Here is a 20,868-nt window from a genome sequence, read left to right on the forward strand (position 1 = left end):
TAGATGCAGCAGCTCAGAGGTATAACGTACTGCAGATCCAATGCTGTAAGTGTTTATAAAGATGTGTTGTATTTTTATATGTGTCTGAGTCTCGTAGTTACACTAACTAGTCAGCGGAAATACAACACATGATTGCAAACGAGCCATCCACTGTGTACAGATATATGATAAAGGGAATAATGTATAGTGTGAGATAAAGTGCAGTAAAGTCTGATTAAAGATCATCCGAGGGTCTCTAATGAGGTAGATAGTAGCTCAGGACTGTTCTCTTGTTGTTGGTAGGATGATTCTGTTGCCTGATAACAGCTGGGAAGAAACTGTCCCTTAATTTGGAGGTGTGCATTTTCACACTTCTATGTCTTTTGCCTGATGGGAGAGGGGAGAAGAGGGAATGGCCAGGCATGTTGATTATAACATATAACCATATAACCATATAGCAATTACAGCACGGAAACAGGCCATCTCGGCCCTACAAGTCCGTGCCAAACAACTTTTTTTCCCTTAGTCCCACCTGCCTGCACTCATACCATAACCCTCCATTCCCTTCTCATCCATATGCCTATCCAATTTATTTTTAAATGATACCAATGAACCTGCCTCCACCACTTCCACTGGAAGCTCATTCCACACCGCTACCACTCTCTGAGTAAAGAAGATCCCCCTCATATTACCCCTAAACTTCTGTCCCTTAATTCTGAAGTCATGTCCTCCCCTTCCTGCAAGAGAACAGTCCTGAGCTACTATCTACCTCATTAGAGACCCTCGGATGATCAACTGTGGATTGTTCTCCAGAGATCTTGCCTGAGTTACTCCAGTACTTTTTTGTTTTTGTAAACCAGCATCCGCAGTTCCTTGTTGCTATAAATACTTTATTCCACCTCTATTACATGCTTGAGACTCTGGCAGCCCCCTGCTCCAATTCTCCCACTCACTGGCTGTCCAAAGTGTTAATTCCCATTGATGCCAGGCGGAAGACTGAAATCAAGAGTTTAGATGGGGGCCAGTAGTTAAAATTAACCATGCCTTGCGAGCTTTTATAACTCAAACACTTTGATCATTTTATGACTAACCCATCCGTACTCAATGCATGACTTCAGAGTCAAACCGTGGCCCTCTGTGCTTAATTGAATTTAAGGTCTGAGTTTGAGAATCCGAACAGCAGAATCCCTCAACACCACAATTATAAAAATGCATTGTACGTTGCATTAATTGTTAAACTTAAAACATCTGTTGGAGTGCTGCTGACACCTTTTAGAAATTAGCATTTAATTTGAACTATCTTATTTAATTTTGCCTTTTAGTTGCTGAATTATTTATCAACCGCTACCTTCAGGATAAAATACAACTGATTCTTAATTAGTGCAGCTGAACACATGTGTCATTCTGCCTGCTGCAAAACGTGTGTGTGGAGGATAGGAGCTGCTGTTAGCAGTGGTCTGTGCCTCATTCGTGCACAAGGTACGGAAGAAGGGAACAGTGGAAAGCAAGTGTGTGCACAGGAAGCATTAGCTATACCTTAGTCAAAAAGCCAGCTGAGGTAGCTTCTGCCTTCAGCATACGAGTGCCATTATGATGAATGTTTACAGCACTTCATCGAGAGCCAATTATCCTTTTTGTGGGAGGCCTGATGATTTGCTCACACTGTGGCTTGTACAAGCAACAGTGGATTCAGAAATGGAGTAGCTGAAGGAAAATTACTATGAAGAGAATTTTCATAGGTAAGATTTTCTTTTTTTTATATATATATGTGTGTCTTTTCCTTCCTGGAGTTGCTGCAAATCAATTGCAACAAAGGAAGACTATATTCTTAAATTGCATTCTCTGAGTTATTGTGACTGTGGATATCAAAGATATCAACAAGATGTTAGTTATTTCACCGATTTTATAATTTATGTGGCATTGGAGGTCTTTGTGAAAAGAGACGTAAACTAACAGAAGATTATTTGGAGTTAGAAAATTAAGAGCCAAATTTTAAGATAGATAAATTATAAAATTGTTAAGCATATTTTCACAACTACTGAGTAAATTGTATGAATGATATTTTTGTAAATTGGGTACATTTATCAAGTAGCATTCAAGTTTTTTGTTAATGTTAAAAGCATAAAGTTCTGACTTTATTTTCAGTATGGGTATTTGAACTTCCCAATATATGAATTAATTTATTTCATAATGACATCCAAACAATTTGTATTAAATTATGAAATTAAGAACAATCAGGCAAAGAAGTACCAATACTAATTTCTTCTGCTTTGAGAGCCTTCATAGATTTTATTTAACTCTAAGCATGTGAGCACTTTATCTGATTTTGATATTCAAACACCCTGTATTGCTACTACAATGAGCGGATTTAACTAAATATTTAACATGCAACACAGTTTCATACTAAGCTCTGCCTAGAAGGAAAATAATGTATTCAGATCACTTGAAGGTTATATTCCATACTCTCTACTTTTTATTTTACTTTGTTTTAATGTAAGCTAGACTCTGTGTTTCTATATTTCTCTTGTTGAGTATCTCTAAGATTCAATACCTCTTCACTGACCTACATATTGCAGTGTTATCAAATATCTCTTCAGCACGCTGTTACCTCAGTATTCTCAAGACGTTTTGAAATAAATCTGGTCTCAAAATGTAATTGTAGAATTAACTAACATCACACAGAACGTGCGGCTGTCATGGCTTCTCCTGGGAGCGATGAGAAATTTCCATGTGAAAAAACTAAAGCACAAATTTGATGCAGTTGAAAGCTTCTGGATATGGGTTAACTGGCAGGTGGGGGGGAGGGGGGGGGGGGGAGAGGAATGTTATTTTAAGGTGAAAAGCTCAGCATAAAAAGGGTTAATTTAAGCAAATATTATTGCGACTAGGCATTATTCAACGTATTTAATCTTTGGAACACTATTTCTGGCATATCCCCGGAGGGAACACACAGAGTTTGGGTCCAGATGACCCTAACTGATTTTGAATCTCCAGGGTTTGTATACGAAGGGCTGCCCCAAGTCAGCTCATGTGCCAGAAGGTATTAAATTACCTGTCCAATGCATGCACTGACTCTTGATTAATAGCTGGGATCTGCGGGAGATTCGCTTCAGCCATTTGTACTTGCCTGACTTGAATCTTCAACATCATAATGCCAGACAAACCCAGCAGTACGGGGTGAATACCTTTGCTGCAGGTTGAAATTCTGAAATCCTTTTTTTTCCTCTTGGGATCATGAGTGCAAGTGATTCTGACCTGTGATGGCTGTACAGTTGCATCAAAAGACACATTTGCAAAAACAGTGATGAATATTTCAAGTTTCTCTTCCGATTATTTTCCCCCAAATGTCTTTGTGTTCACCAACTATTGGTCCTCTGTTAATAATGTCAGTAGTTCATCAAATATTCACATTATTTATTAGATAAGCCAAGGTACTGCCCAATTCACCTCTACCTCATTGTGGACATTGGAGCTTGCCTGGGCAACTGATGATCTGCAATGCTGAGAACTATATTCTGCACTCTGTATCTTCCCCTTAGCTCAAGGGGAACATTTGAGTTTGACTTGATTGCATTTATGCCTAGTCTATCTGACCTTGGTACATGTGACAAGGAAAAAACCTAAAACATCTAAACCTGATCCTAAATCTAAGATATGTTATGTCAGAAAGTAAAGGTGATAAATATTATATCGTTTATTTTCATTTTAAGACTTGGATACAAATAACGTGCAATGCTCTTCCCAAAACCAGGCCCACATTCAAATGTAGGGACACAAAGAGAATGCAGTTACCTCGTTCAAATCACTAGTAACGCTTATTTGACATACCCAGTTCAGGACTGACTTGCCCACTAACCTGACTAACTTGTTTTGAAAAGCTATGGGAGAAACTAACGGGACAATAGAAAAGTGACCGAGATGGACCCCAAGCATTGTATGGCGTCTGGTGAAGGATATTAATTGAATCATTTATATATTAATCAAAATGTGATCTTTACATTATCCATAACTAACAAGATTAATTTGAAAAAGTAGAGAAGAAAATAATTATGTTTGTTCTTTTTCTGGACTGAAAATTATACTTCCTAGATTGCTGCAGAAACAGTATCCAAAATAAACTTCAGAATGCTTGCTAACAAACTAAATTTTCAGTCTGGAAGACAATTTTGACTGGAGTATAAATTTAAGCACATTTGTTTCCTCTTTCTGGTACAGAAATGATAGGAGCTCATTTTCCACAGTTGTATCCATTTGGGAGTGATTTGTCCATGGAAGTGATTTTGGTGCACAACATAAATCAACCAGGATGTGTTCATCACTTGCTCAATGGAATTGGGAAAGAACCTGTGCTGTTTTGATGAGCAAGCTTAACTTAAATGAATCGGCAAGCTTCCAGTGCTGACTGCATTCCTTACAGTAGGGTGAGATTTTCAATCTTGTGTCTGAAAATTGACATTTAGTTACAGAACAACCATTTTCCCAGTTTCCCTGAAACCACACTAATTCACAACCTGCAAACCGTAGTTTATACAGTTTATAGGTGTGCCTTGTTTCTCTGCCCATTGAGATCAGGGTCACGATTACTCTCAGCTCCCGACTGTTTAATTATTTCAGTTTGCCACTGTTGATCTCTGCTGTATCTCAGTCTTCACTGCCTAATGCTGCAAATGGTCATAAGGTCATGAGTGATAGGATACGAATTAGGCCATTTGGCCCATCAGGTCTACTCTGCCATTTAAACATAGCTGATCGATCTCCCCTCCTAACTCCATTCTCGTGCCTTCTCCCCCCCATAACCTCTGACACCCATACTGCAAAATGCAAGTCAGCCCAACTCTGCACTCAAGGTGAGGAGATTACATCTGTATTTCCTTCAGATGGAGGAAACTGATGCCTGTACCCATGTTTCCCCACAGTGCAGGCATTCATACAATGCACCATGTCCTTACAAAGACATAGAATATACACCATGACACTGGAGCTGATGGCACTAAAGCGGGTGGTGTTGCTTGGATGTCAGTCATTGAGGGCCTGAGCAATTGGGAGACGTTGGGCAGGCTCGGATTTTTATTCCCCATGAAGGGTATGAGGTTGAGGACATCTTGTAGAGGTGTTATAAAATCATGGGTGGAATTAATAGGGTAGTTGCACAGTGACATTTACCCAGAATAGGGGAATCAAGAACCAGAGGACATAAGTTTAAGGTGAGAGGGGCAAGATTTAGCACATATTTGAGGGGCAACATTTTCACTCGGAGGGCAGTGGGGATATGGAATGAGCTGCCAGAGGTATCCGGGGCAGGGTTATCACAGCATTTAATAGACATTTAGATAGGTACATGGATAGAAAAGATTTAGAGGGATTTGGGCCAAATATTGGCAAATGGGGGCTAGATGGGCATCGTGGTTGGCATGGACTAGTTAGGCCGGAGGGCCTGTTTTAGTACTCTACTAGACGAAGTGGGACCCATTGGGTCCCAGCATCACACGGGAGGGCTGGTCCCCCAATGCAATATTCCCCCTCTCCACCAATTCCAGTATTGGTGGCCAGTGGGGAGTGAGGGAGGGGGTGGGGCTTTCTGGAGCGCTAGTATGGGTGTTGTGGGCTGAAGGGACTGGTTTCCAGAGGGCTAGTAGGACATTGTGGGCCGAATGGATTCTTGGGCTGGCAGCTCAGTCACTCAAGCCTGTTGTGCTGCCAGCTCACTCACTCACGGCGGGTGGGCTGGCCCTTGACTCACTGCTATTCCTTGAAATTCAATTTCAAGCAGGGTGCAAGGCCACCAAATTCAAGTGCATTTTATCCCATTTCAAGCAGGGTGCAAGGCCACTAAAGACAGCGACGCGTGACCTCTCCCTCCTCCATCTTGCAGAGACTAAGCCAAGTCCACACTTCTGGATTTTATAGTCCCTCCCCCTCCCACCAGAAGGGGCATGGCCTTCATGGCGTGATTGACAGGAGAGAGAATCTCAACATTTTTTAAACACTAATAACTTTTATTTACATTTTATCGATGGGAAAGTTCTCAGCACCTGATGAGCGGAGGGGGACTGAGTAAGATGGCCAATAATCACAGCCTACATGGTAGCGTTTTTTCTAAAATCTATATAAAGAGCAAACAGGAAGTGGTCAAGATTAGACTTTTAATTATATAGAAGGCAAGGCAACTTTAATTAGGCAAGGCAACTTTAATTAGGCAACACAGCTTTAGCATTTCCAAACCAAAGGCAACACAGCTTTAGCATTTCCAAACTATATTTTCAAACCACATTAAAGGCACTGACAGGTCAGTAAAACCACTCACAGTTTAGTAGACATGTGTTCAGTGTTATTCACAGCTTAGACTGAGAGACGTGACCCTCTCTCTCCCCCATCTTGCAAAGACTGACTGAGGCAATCAACACCTCTAGGTTTTATAGTCCCTCTAGAAGGTGCCTGGCCTTCAGGAGAGAGAATCTCAACATTTTAAAACACTAATAACTCTTTTATTTTTCATCGATGGGAAAAATCCTCGTCCTGCGCAGCGGAGGGGGACACTGAAGATGGCCAAAAATCACAGCCGTAAGTGGCAGCGTTTTTCTAAAATCAATATACAGAACAACAGGAAGTGGTCAAGATCAGTCTTTTAGTAATATAGATGACTGTGTAGCAGAGATCTACAGCATAGAAATAGGTACTATGGCTCAATGAATCAATGCTAACCATCACATAGTTATTTACACTAATCCTAAATAATCTAATTTTTATTGTGCTCACATTCTCATCTGCTCCCCCTAGATTGTAACATTCATCTACGAAGGCCAAATAACCTACCAACTTGCACATCTTTGTAAAGCGGGGGAATCCGGTACATTTGGAGGAAACCCACACAGTCATAGGGAGAAACTCCACACAGACTGCATCTGAGGTCCGGATCGACCTGGGTTAAGTGCTGGGTTATCTGCTGCCACTTATAAAGGCTTACAACGTAGCAACAGCATTTACCTTGCCTAAGTGCCAATGCAAATTGCAGTATAGGGTAACCCAATACTAGTTTAGTTTAGAGTTACAGCGTGGAAACAGGCCCTTCGGCCCACCGAGTCCGTGATGACCAACGATCCCCAAACACTAACTCTTAGTGAAGCCAATTAACCTACAATCCTGTAGTCTTTGAAATGCAGAAGGAAACCTGAGCTCCTGGGGAAAACCCACTCGGCCTCGGGGGAAAACGTACAAGCTCCGTACCGACAGCACCCCTGATCAGGATGAAACCCAGGTCTCTGGCACTATAAGGCACTCTACTGCGGCCCACAATGTTCATGCGTTCCCTATGTTTTTGTGACTTTGAAATACTATTTTGGGAGAACCCTCAGTGGCTGCAATAATGCCAAAAAATAGCGTTGCGAAATCTCCAGGTAAGCATCATGTGATGTAGAAAGGCAGGAATGTTGTGGATAGCACAATAATTAAAGGTAGCCTTCTGTACTTTATTGCTGAGATGCTGTTTACACCACTGTACAATGAGTAACAATATATATTTGAAAAAGCAGTTAATATGGTATCATCAGAGAGCTTGTATTCTCAAAGAACAACATATACAATTATAATATAAGGAAAAATAATGTTTTTCCCTTCAATGGGCAAGGAGAACCCAGAGAAACATTAAAACATTTAGCTTAGAGATAATCTGCACCAACCACTGATCCCAGCTCACTGATCCCACACACACTTTTACATATATACCATGCCAATTACCTACACACCTGTGTTTAAGAAGGAACTGCAGATGGGACGAATTTACATGGAGAAACTCATGGGTGCAGCAGCATCTATGGAGCGAAGGAAATAGGCAACGTTTCGGGCCGAAACCCTTCTTCAGACTGATCTTCTGAAAGGGTTTCGTGTGGGCTTTGAAGTTGTACGAAACTCCATAGCTTCGCTCCATGCTGCTGCAAACACAAGATCTCAGAGAAAACCTACGTAGGTCATGGAGAGAATGTACAGACAGCGCCCGTAGTCAGGATCGAACCTAGGTCTCTGAGGCAGTAACGCTACCGCTACACCACCATGCCGCCCGTTAATAAAAAGAGATTGCAAGATGTGCAATACTAAAAATGATATTTTTGAGAACCAGTTGCTTTTTAAGAAGAAAATTATTGGAGTCACTGGATACCACTTTCCTTCATGTTTCTCTTATTTTCTGCATTGCAAGACCAATTCTACAACCATCTTTTGCATTTGTCTCCTGATCATAGGAGGACTCTTATTGCAGCTCTTCATTGGTATATCCATACTCTCAGCTGAGAAAAGGGCCCTTTGGCACAACTCATCCTTGCTAACCAAGATGATTATCCCAGCTAGTCCCATTTGGCTCCTACCCCTCTGAACCTTTTCTATCCAAGTAACTATTCAATTATCTTTTGAACATTGTAATTGTACCTGCCCTTCTAGCTTCCTCTATCAGTTTGTTCTGTATACCCACTATACTCCATGTGGAAAAGGTTACCCTTGGGTCCTTATGATAATATTGTTTATTTTCTTACCCCTCTCACCTTAACTTTATGTTTACCAGTCTTAGCTGCCCCTCCTTGAAAAATAGATTGAGACCATTCACCTTGTCAGTACCCCCTCATCACTTTATATACCTCTGCAAGGGCATCTGCCAGCCTCCAATGGTCCAGGGAGGTAGTCCCAGCTTATACAACCTCTCCTTATAATTCAAGCTCTTAAGTCTTGGTCCCATCCTTGTAAATCTTTTTGCACCCCTTTCATTTTAATGACATTCTTCTTTTAGCTGAATCAGGCCAGAACCGCACTCATACTTTGTGCGGTTTCACCAATGACTTGTACAGTTGCAACCTAACTTCTGTACTTAATCCCATGACCAATGAAAGCATATGTGCATTGGCCCTTCTTCACTACTCTGTCTATCTGTGTTGCCTCTTTCAGGGAACCATGTATCTGAAGGATCTCGACCCGAAACGACACCTATCCATATTCTCCAGAGAAGCTGCCTGTCCTGCTGAGTTACTCTGGCCCTTTGTGTCATTTTGTGTGTTAACCAGTCATCTGTGGTTCTTTGCTTCAACATGTATTTATACCCCTTGGTTTCTCTGTTCTCCAATAATTTCCAGGGCCCTATCATTTACTGTGTACATTTAGCCTAATCTAGCTGACCAAAATGTATCACCATGCACTTGAACCTGCCATTGCCCTCACAACTATTTACCCAGTGGGGTCAGACTTGGCCAGTTTTCCTGTCATTACCACACTCTGCATGTCTTGTGTGTCTTTTAAAGCCCTTTTCAATACCACACAGGCAAAACATAGTATCAATACCTTTGCTGTAGATGCTAGCAATAGAGGAAAAGAGGAGAAAGTCAGGAGGAGATCCTGCCCCTGTAAATCTGACAGCAATGGAAAAATGATTGTCAACACACAGCAGGGAGAGTACATGCAACGACAAAAGTTACAAACTGCTGGGAGGTCTGATGCCTTCCCTTTGCTCGTTCACTTAGGCTACAGGATAAACTATCCAGCAGTTTAACTTGACCACGTACAGCTGCATGCTCTTCACACATTGTGACTATCTATATCCTTTTCCTTCTTCATGATAAGCAAGTGTCAGAAACGTTCTTGGTGCAAAGGCTAAGGCAGTGAGCACTCTTAAAAATGTACTGTTACTTACATGTACTCTTTAGAACTAACAGCGCAGAAATCAGTACCCCAAACATTATACGTGGCAAGTCTCAAGAGTGTGCATTAAGAGTTTCATGCATAATCGGGGTCCGATCGCCCGGCGAGGGGGAGCTGAAATCCCGCCGATGCAGGAGCTTATCGCCCCGGCGCGGAGGGCCCAAACGCTGCCGGCTACGGGAGTCAAGATCGTCCCATCAACGGAAGGAAACCTGAGCTCCTGGGGAAAACCCACACGGTCACGGGGAAAACGTACAAGCTCTGTACCGATTTTTTAATAAATTAACTTTAGGCCTAATATTTTGCTTAATGATCCAAAACTAACTACTATAATTCCACACAATAAACGGTAGAGCTCTGTTAAGTGTTGTAGAACAGAGGGATCTAGGAGTGCAGGTACATAGTTCCTTGAAAGTGGAATTACATGTGGCAGGGTGATCAAAAAGGCTTGTGGCACATTGGCCTTCATCAGTCAGAGTATTATACTGTAGATGTTGGGAGCTCATAGATTCACAGAGTGGAAACAGTGCCCTTCGGCCCAACTCGCCCACACCAGCCAACAATGTCTCAGCTACACTATTCCCACATGCCTGCGCTTGGTCCATATCCCTCCAAACCTGTCCTATCCATGTTCTTGTCTAACTGCTTCTTAATTGATGGGACAGCCCCAGCCTCAACTATCTTCTCTGGCAGCTCGTTCCAGTCACCCACCACCCTTTGCGTGTTATTAGATGAGGCCACATTTAAGGGGCTGTCCCACTTGGGCGACCTAATCTGCGAGTTTAGAAGAGTGTCTTCGACCTTCAAACTCGCAGCATGGTCGACACGTGGTCCTAGGAGGTCCTATGAGGTTGCTGGAACTCTCCTTCATGCTCGAGGGAAGTTCCCGCGGCCTCAGCTAGGTAGCGGAAAAATCTTCAGCATGTTGAAAAATTTTCCGCGAGTAATATTTGGTTGGCATGGTTGTTTTTGACTTGTAGTGCAGTGGAGTGGGGTCGCTATTTAGTTACAGGCAGTCTAGAGCAGCCGTAAGCAATCTCCTTCGCTGACTAGGCATTTTGATTGGCTCATTGGAGTTTTCAGGACCAAGGAAAACCTAATGGTAGGTAAAATGCCCGATAAACTTTATTATTCTTCTTAAAAGTGTCTCCACTTCTTATCCTCCCCCCCCCCCCTTCTCCTCCCCCCCCCTTTCTCTCCCCCCCCCCCCCCCCCCCCCCCCTCCGCCCTCTCTAAAGGACTTAAGGGCATGCGTCTAGTGTGACCAAACGTGATTGCTTGAGGCCTCACGGGGCCGGTCCCACTTCCATCGGCAGAGACGTATGGTGTTGTGCGGGGCTGGTCCCGACATCGCGCGGGGCTCCACAAATCTTGCACTGTCTGATAATCCCGCGCGACAACTGCCTGTCGGCCCACAACCGCATTGAGGACGTACGCAGCGTCTCGACGGGCGTACGCAGAGTCTCGACGCCGTACTCAGCGTCTTGACAGCGTACGCCTAGCGTGTGGCGTTGCGTGATGACGTCACCGCTCGGCGTGCCGTTGCGTGATGATGTCACCGCCCGACACCGTGCAACGTCCAAATTCAGTTGGCCCTCCTCCTGCCCAGCTGATTGGTGAATTTGACGTAAATTACACCACGCTCGAACTTTACGCAAACTTTGCGCGTACTTACCACGTACTTAACGCGAACTGAGCTTGAACTCCGCTTCTGTTTGGTCGTGCTTGATGCATGCAATCGCATGCTGGTGGGACAGGCCCTTTACCGTTACTGTGCAGCCATTTTACCTTCTTCATCGTGGGTGTGAATTTCAGACAGCGTTCCCCCCCCCATTCCCTGGTTCCCACCTTTGCTGTGTGTGTGCGCGCGCGTGCGCCCGTGTGCCCGGCTGTCCAGCTCACGGTTTCACCGCGGTTGGTCGATCCAACTCGAGGCTTTCCAGGCGAGTGCCCTCGAGCTTGAAGGTCGAAGACACTATTCTGGACTCGCCAATTAGGTCGCCCAAGTGGGATAGCCCATTTAGAGTATTATGGTCCGTTTCGGTCATTATATATAGAAAAGTTAGTAATCTCTAGATTTTGAAAGAGCATTTCAGTTCAGTCAGGAACTCCGGTCCAGTACAGCCCAACCATGGTCGTGAGTATCACCATTGTCTCCATGCTGCATAGCTTGGCATTTCAAAGAGCAGTGTGAAGGGAGAAGATGGAGCAGAAATCGCGGCAAGGACAGAACGTGTGCAGATGGACACAAACTGGAGTAACTCAGGGGGTCAGACAGCATCTCTGGAGAAAAGGAATAGGTGACGTCTCGGGTCGAGACCTTTCTTCAGTCTGAAGAAGGGTCTCCACCCAAAACATCACCTATTCCTTTTCTGCAGTGATGCTGTCTGACCTGTTGAGTTACTCCAGCATTTTGTGCCTATTTTCAGTTTAAACCAGCATCTGCAAATCTCTTACACCAAATGAATGCAGGATGTATACTGACACACCAATGCAATAAGGAATAGTCCTATACAAAATGGACACACACGGCTTATTTTGAGCTGGACTTTACAGATACTCAATCAAATGTTAAAATATCTTCAATCCAGATTATCCTTGTTATTACATCATTTCTTATAAATGTCACTTTTCTAAAAAGTCTTATTTTGCCCTTTCAGGGAAAGAAACCCCACAGATTATTAATTTACATTGTCTCATGTCAGGCTGACATTGGTTGTACTGGTTTGGGGTTTCTGTGGCCATATGTAGGGTAAGAAAGTACTGCAGATGCTGGTTTAAACTGGTTAGACACAAAATGCTGGAGTAACTCAGCAGGACAGGTAACATCTCTGGAGAGAAGGAATGGGTGACATTTCAGGTCGAGACCCTTCTTCAGACTGATGTCAGGGGAGTGGCCGGTACAGAGATAGAATGTAGTCAGAGACAGTAAGACTGGTGGGAGAACTGGGAAGGGGGAGAGGATGGAGAGAGATGGAAAGCAAGGGCTACTTGAAGTTAGAGAAGTCAATGTTCATACCACTGGGGCATAAGCTACCCAAGCAAAATATGTGGTGCTGTTCCTCCAATTTGAGCTGGGCCTCACTTTGGCAATGGAAGAGGCCCAGGACAGAAAGGTCAGATTGGGAATGGAAGGGGGTTAAAGTACCGAGCAACCAGGAGATCAGGTAGGTTAAGGCGGACTGAGCGGAGGTGTTCAGTGAAACGATCTGCCCGGGAGCAGTCGGCAATGGATTTATGTCTGAGCTTCACAGGAAATCATCTGAAAGGCCCTAGGCCAAAGGACTCTGGGATATGGCAGCAGCTGTTTTAAGTGCTGCCTGCGTATTGTTATGGTATCACTGAATATAATAATTTATGATATGTTTGCCAATAATGAGTTTAGATTTTCAATATAATTAATATTAATACATTGGACAGTAGAATCTTTCAATTTTGATAGCAATCGTATAATACTTTGAGTAAATGAGGAACACATCAGGCCATTGTTTCCCACATCCATCCTAAATATGTTTGTTAATTCCCAATTTGCACTGTACCTAACAGCACAGAGAGATTCAGTAAACACCATATTGCGTGAAGTGCCTTCTTCGTACATGTAGCGATTCAATCACATTTTGCAAACTGCAGGGACTGCAAATTTTCATGAAATAGAAATTGTGAGACTTGTAACACTGAACCGGTGTCTCACGGGATCTCTCGATTAGCTGAGCATGAAATCCATTTGGATTGCCAAATAAAGCCTGGCCTACCTCTTAAAGGGAAAGTGCATTCCTTGGTGTGGGCTAAAAATAATAGATCCCATGAAAACAAAAACAAAGCATTTAACTATTGTCTCTAGATTCCCTGTAGAATCTAGAGGCAATAGGCCAACAGGAAGAAAGATACCTTCTTACAGAAGTCAGAAACATTCTCTCATCTCCTAGAAAGAGAGGTGATGGAGCATATATTAACGGCGGTAAAGTGATGTTCAAACAGCTGGTAATTAAAGATTTAATTGCCTCATCTGGATCACCACAGTAAAAGTCGATTTCATGTTTGGCCACAGATTTCCACTCACTTCACACTTTAACCTCGGTGATCTTGGATAGATAATATGAGTGTGATAGTCTTTCCTGTATCTTGTGCAAAAAGCCTAATTGAGAAAAGTATTGAGATATGCCATGTGCAAATCCTGTAAAAGCTTGGGGTCTGTAACATGTAAATACAGGGTAACCTTTAAGAACTTGTAAGGGGGGCACAATGGTGCAGCGGTAGAATTGCTGCATTACAGCATCAGAGATCCTGGTGCTCCGGTGTCCTCCCACATTCTAAAGACGTGCAGGTTTGTAGGTTGTGTAAGAAGGAACTGCAGATGGTGGAGCAACTCAGCAGGTGGGGTAGCATCTCTGCAGAAAAGGAGCAGCTGATATTTAGGGTCGAGACCTTTCATCATGTCAGGTTTGTAGGTTAATTGGCTTCTTTAAATAGTTTCTGGAGTGTAGGGTAGAACTAGTGTTTACCTCCCGACTAAAGTGGAAAGTTTGATTTTAACTGTTTTTTGGGGCTTAATTTCTGATGAAAACAAGTTGAATTGGCTTTATGTGCCAAAGCAATTTAATACTGTTCATTTTCTGCTGGAGGTTGGAAGATGGAGACTTTTGAGGAGACATTCTAATAGCACAAGGAGACATTCGAAGAGCTTTGCCAAAATTGCATGAACATCATATGATGTTATTTAGGTGAATTCTTGAACTCCACTTGAAAATAACAAGACAGAGTGCCTTGTTACTCTTTGTGAGACACCTAATTAAAGTTATTGCAATAAAAAAATAAACAGAGTAAAGCCCTGATAATCCACAGGTGCTGCTACAATGGGAAAAAGTCCAAGTGGATATCCTATTGAATGTTTTTCCAATTAATATTCCAACATACTTAGCATTCATATTTTTTTAGATGCTACATAATATTTTAATTAATTTTCCAGTGAAACCTCCTGCAGCAAATGAACAACATTAAATTATTTATACATTATTCAAAACCTCAGTAAAGACAGATTTATTTTTGATATATTAGGTGACACAGTGGCGTAGTGATAGAGCTGCTGCCTTACAGCGTCAGAGACCCGGATTCAATCCTGACTATTGGTGCCGTCTGTAAGGAGTTTGAATGATTTCTCTGTGACCTCATGAGCTTTCTCCGTGTGCTCCGGTTTCCTCCCACACTCCAAAGACGTACAGGTTTTTAGATGAATTGACTTCGGTAAAATTATAAATTGTCTCTAGTGTGTTGGATAATGCTCGTGTATATGGTGATCGTTGGTTGGCGTGGACTCGATGGGCTGAAGGGCTTGTGTCCGATCTGCATCTCTAAAGTCTACAGATAGAATATGAGACCAAATGCTATGCACCAAAGTGCCTTGCGACCTCTTCACATAGAAATAGAATTCATCCCCTTAACAACCCATTGGGTGGTCATTCCTGGCACTGGCTTCATTTCCTTTAATAGGGCAGATATCCCAAAAGACAAACTGGAAGAATTCTATTGTAGACTATAAACATTGAGAAACTTAGCTGCATTAAGGTTTTTTTTGGCTCAAGCATTTGCTAATGATCAGGCCAAGTACATGTCCATTCTGCAGGTCTCTCCACTGAGCTTCCACTAACTCACCCATGACTGGTACTAATACTACTACTTCCTGCTGTAAGGGATGATCGATAGTGTCCACTCTCCATGGGGCTGAAGGTGCAATGAAACAGAGTCTGATGCAGCTTAGAAGGATTCATTCGCCTGCTCTTCCCTTCCAGCCCTGCAAATTATTCCCCTTCATGTATTTATCCAATTCTCTTTTGGAAGTTACAAACAAATATTGCTTCAGACCAAGCATCTCAGATCAAAACAACTCAATAAAGGACTTCTGCCTCTGGGCAAGAGAACTTGCTTTACTGCACCGATGGCTGAATGCTTCACATTCTTGTTGGGCTTCTATTATAATAGCCAAGAACTGTTTCAAGCAAGGTTATCTCTTTATTTAATTCTCATTGCTTTACATTTGTTTGATCCGAATTAACATTTTATTTTTGCATTCTTACTCTAGGACTGGAAAACGTACCAGTAAAAATATAGCTTGACAAGGATACTAACACTTGAATTGTATGATTACTGTACATGTGGCACAGTAGTGCAGCCAGCAGAGCTTCTGCCTCATGGCACCAGAGATCTGTGTTCAATTCTGACCTCTGTCTACAATATGTGGAGTTTGCACTCTCCTTGTGTCTGCATTGTTTGCTTGTTTTGGGCACTCTGGTTTCCTCATACTTCCCAAAGACAATTGGGTTGATCGACCTCTGTGTATCACCCTAGTGTACAGGTGAGTGGTAGAATCTGAGGGGAGTTGATGAGAATGTGGAGCCTTGGGGTAGTGTAAGTGACTGCTCTGCATTGTAAACATGGAGCAAAATAGTATGAATGCGCCAAAATACTTGAGTATCTCAGCTTTGTATTTAAAATACGTTGAGAGATTAACCTTATAAATTAATGTGTTACAGCAACCTATTGAGATGAGTATAAGATAGAAGAATACTATTGTACTGATAAGTGTGCAGGTGAGATTCACTGAGATGTTGCCTGGAATAGAATATTATGCTCTGAGGTTGATGAACTAGGTTTGTTTGAGCAAAGGAGATTGAAGGGGACCCATAGAGGAGCACAGCATTATGAGAGGTATTATAGGGTAGATGGTAAAAAACCTTTCACCATAAATAGAGGTGTCTAAAATCAGCAGGCACATGCTTAACGTGAGGAATTGTGGGTAAGTGGGGATCTGAGGAAAATTATTTTCATCCAGATGTTGGTTGTGATTTGGAACACATGCTTGATAAGGTGGAGGGGCCAAAATAGTTAAAAGGAAACCTTCTAGATGAGCACTTGAATCACCAAAGCCTAATAGACTACAGGCTAAGTGATGGCAAATGGGATTGGTCAGCTGAAGGGCTAATTTCTGTGTTGTATGACTGTGAGAAGACTTCATATCAAAATATAAAGATAAAAATACTGTATCAAAATGATTTTGACAACAGAACTTGGCAATCCTGGGTAACAAAAGAACTAGGAATGGGTTAAACAGCATGTTGCTGGCTGGGCATCCCTGAACTGATAACAAAATGTGTTTACAAAGAAACCAAATGTTCCTGCTTTGAATGCATTCATCATAGCACGGTTTTCAAGATTGTGCGAGTTTCAGAAGGCTCTTATCATTCAATCTTCTCCCAAAAACCATTTGCATAGTGCTCAGTGTAAAATTTGAAGTGATCGACCAAAATCAGTCAATCAGTCAATCATTAAATTTTAAATTTAATGCAAATTGACTTAAAAATTAATGTTTTGACTGTTTGATTTTGCTCGATCATTTCAGATTCATTTTAACAAATTAGTTACGCTCAAATATGTCCATGGAAATATTCTTTATGTATATAGGAATGGTAACTTGATGGAAATGTATTAATATAGATGAAAATGGGTTTGTTAAAAATGTGAGCAAATCAATCAATGTTTTGAAAGCATGACCAGGAAGAAGCCTGAAAATGGGTTTTTAAAAGACATATAGAACCATCGACTGCTAACATTGGTGTAGAAAGGTATGGACTCATTTCTCAGTTTCTAAGTTAACGAATAACCTAGCGGTGGCTCAGCGGGTGCGGTGTGATGGAGCAGCTGTAGAGTTGCTGCCTTACAGCGCTTTAAGCGCCAGAGACCTGGGTTCAATCCTGACATCGGATGCTGTCTGTACAGAGTTTGTATGTTCTCCCCGTGACCGCATAGGTTTTCTCTGAGATCTTCAGTTTCCTCCCACACTCTAAAAACGTACAGGTGTGTAAGTTACTTGGCTTAGTATAAATCGTCCCTAGTGTGTGTAGGTTAGTGTTATTGTGCGGGGATCGCTGGTTGGCGCGGACATGGTGGGCCAAAGGGCCTGTTTCCGTTGAAATGCGTATGAGATATGTTGGAGCTTCCGGTGTTGGACCTTTTAAACCAACCTAAAAGATTCTATAAACTCATTTCACGCTAAGACTAATTTGTGAATCAAATTAATTAATCCTTTGTTTAAGAAGGAACTGTAGATGCTGGCAAATCAAAGGTAGACAAAAATGCTGGAGAAACCCAGTGGGTGAGGCAGCATCTATGGAGCGAAGGAAATGGGCAACATTTTGGGTCGAAACCCTTCTTCAGAAAAAGGGCTTGACCCGAAGCGTTGCCTATTTCCTTCGCTCCATAGATGCTGCCTCATCCGCTGCGTTTCTCCAGCATTTTTGTCTACCTTCATTAATCCTTTGCAGTGACTTGGTTACTATTGACCAAACTCCTGTCCAGTAACAAAATAAAAATGCCCCAGGGCATTTTAAAAGTTCATAATTGGACAAAGTCCATTCTCCAATTACAACTGATTAGTGCATAGATTCAATAAAAGTTATACAATGGATGTTACGCATTTTACAATAGAAAAATGAACTCAGTTTTAGGCTCCATCTATCAGAACCTCTGAAAGTGTGACTGAGATGGAGCAGCTTTCTCGCCCAATATCAGCACAACTTCAAGGAAGTTTTCGAAATTATTCGGAGAAGGAACAAACTCATCGTTTCTACCTGCTTGTTTCTGTTTGGCCAGAAAGAATAAAGTGCACTTTGCTCCCTTGGAATTCTCCAGCCATAAAGGGTAACTTCCATACAAGTTGAGAACAGAATCGAATGAACTTTGAGTCTCGTTTCTATGGCAATGTTTTTCAGGTACTGATGTGAATATTTGTGATTCTTGTTTTAAAGGAATTAATTTTGCCTGGGTTTTATAGTTTGAGACTAGATGGACTGTCGTGGAAGATTCAATTGACATTTCATTTCGGAAGGTTGAATTGGGATTTGTAATGGTAGATCAGGAAAGGGACAATTGAAGTTCACAGATTCTTGGTTGAAAACAGCTCTCTCTAAATTGTCGTCTGTTGACGAGTCAGTTATATTTCTGATGGTAAACAGTATTCCCTGATTATAGCATTTTTTTGTCTTCACTATTTCCTTAATTGGGAAAATAAAATGTTTAAAAGATATTTCATGCCAGCTTCCTGTATGGGAAGATACGGTGTCACTTGAATGCACAGGGCCATGGAAGACAATATGAACTGATGTGAACCAGTCATAGCCCTGCCGATTCCTTTTTACATGCTCTGTGAGTAGTGAGGATTTATTTTCTTTGCCTTTGCACATTATATTCAAACCGACCTTCTTTTCAAGCACACCTTTGAATGCATCCAAATATAAATCGTCCCAGATATACGAGCAGATGTGCGGTATGAGCGAGGAAGTGCTGACAAGGTAACCAGGTCATTCATTCTATACAGGTAAAAAGTTGGACCAGTTCAATTGTGACCTTTAATCAGAACTGATGATACTTCTTAAGGAGGTTGTACATTAAATATTGACCTATTCTCTTTCAGATGCAAATTTGAATACAGTGCAATGCCAGCACTTTTAGACCTTCTTTAGATTTCCAGTATTTGTAGTGTTTCTTCTTATCTCAACTGATAAAAATCACATTGTAAATGTTTGATACCCAAACCCAACTTGAATGCCTCATGTGAATTAGCTTCTACTTTTCAAGACAGCTCACTTAAAAATCCAAATCCTGCCAGTAAAACTGAACATTTTTTTATTTCAACGAGTGTGCATTTTTCATTCTTCTTTTGTATTATGTACAAGATTGAATGGCTTTGCTTATGATACTTCAGCAGTTTCTGTGGGAAGAATGTAAAGGGAAGTATTATAAAATTTGCAGATAGTGAATTTCCCCACACAACACTTATCTTTATTACTAATGACAAGTTGATAAAATTTGCACTTATTTTTGCATGATATTTTATTAACTTCTACCCACACTCTGCGATATCAAGGCACCTACCCATCTATTTTAAAATGGACTGTCTTCTAAATTGGAGATGGCACCAGTAATGAACAAGAACATCATAATAAACTCCAGTAAGAATGATATAGATAGATGAAGTTACTTTATTGTGCAGTTTATATGTTGATGAGTTGAGGCACATTAGATGCAAGCATTCATCTTGTCATAGGAAAATGGTTTTGCTTGTCAAAATAACGATAGTTCTAAGTACATGGTAGAATTCACCACTGCACAATTTCCCCAGAGGAAATTAGTAATATGGTCACTTTTAATTGATGAGCCATTTTATGTTGTAAATTATTTAGCTCTTTGCAAAGATGCCATTCTCATTGAGTCGGCCTAATTTTTAGGTCATACATTGATTGTATAGCTGACACTAATATTATAGATGAGGAGAGAAGCCTCCCAACTGTGATGTTTTCCACATTCAATAAGAATAATCAAACAAATTAACATAAAATATAATATGTTAAACATGCAGTGTGCCTCTGTTAGTACCTACTAGGGTGATGGGGAGAAGGCAAGAGCATGGGGTTGGGAAGGAAAGATAGATCAGCCGTGATTGAATTGTGGGTTAGACGATGGTCCGAACTTATGAATCACAGAGATGGAAAATTGTCTTCAATGGATTTGCCACCTGAGATACACCCATTCCGACTTAAATTTTCATTCAATCTAAATTACTAAAAGTTTGATCTTGACCACTTCCTGTTGTTCTGTATATTAATTTTAGAAAAAAACGCTGCCATTTACGGCTGTGATTTTTGGCCATCTTACTCAGAGACCCCACCGTTGTGCATGACAAGAGGATTTTTCCCATTGATGAAAAATAAAAGAGTTATTAGTGTTTAAAAAAATGTTGAGATTCTCTCTCCTGAAGGCCACACCCCTTCCAGAGGGACTATAAAACCCAGAAGTGTGGAGGTGCCTCATTTCTCTGCAAGATGGGGGGGGGCAAGAGGTCACAATTCTCAGTCTGAGCTGTGAATAACACTATAACACTGAAAACGAGTCTACTAAATTGTAAGTGGTTTTACTGACCTGTCAGTGTCCTTAATGTGGTTTGAAAATGTGGTTTCAAAATGCAAAAGTGTGTTTTTGTTTGAAAGTGCTAAAGCAAGCCGTGTTGCCTTTGGTTTTGAAAGTGCTAAAGCGATCTGCCTTGCCTAATTAGATCTGCCTTGCCTAATTAGATCCGCCTTGCCTAATTAGAGCTGCCTTGCCTAATTAGAGCTGCTTTGTCATCTCTATAATTAAAATCTATTCTTGTCCACATCCTGTTTGCGC

At 41.6% G+C, this 20,868-nt stretch overlaps 1 protein-coding gene across 1 annotated transcript in view; it reads left to right on the forward strand.

Moving 5' to 3' along the window:
• Positions 1-1,408: 1,408 nt before the first annotated feature.
• Positions 1,409-20,868, forward strand: part of mgat4c (mgat4 family member C) — a 391,936-nt gene continuing 372,476 nt past the window's right edge. Inside the window, exon 1 of the mRNA XM_055650748.1 lies at positions 1,409-1,718. The gene's annotated coding sequence lies outside the window, so the exon portion shown is untranslated. The remainder of the gene's footprint in view (positions 1,719-20,868) is intronic.

This window comes from Leucoraja erinacea, chromosome 19, assembly GCF_028641065.1.
Source record: "Leucoraja erinacea ecotype New England chromosome 19, Leri_hhj_1, whole genome shotgun sequence".
Lineage (NCBI taxonomy): Eukaryota > Metazoa > Chordata > Chondrichthyes > Rajiformes > Rajidae > Leucoraja > Leucoraja erinaceus.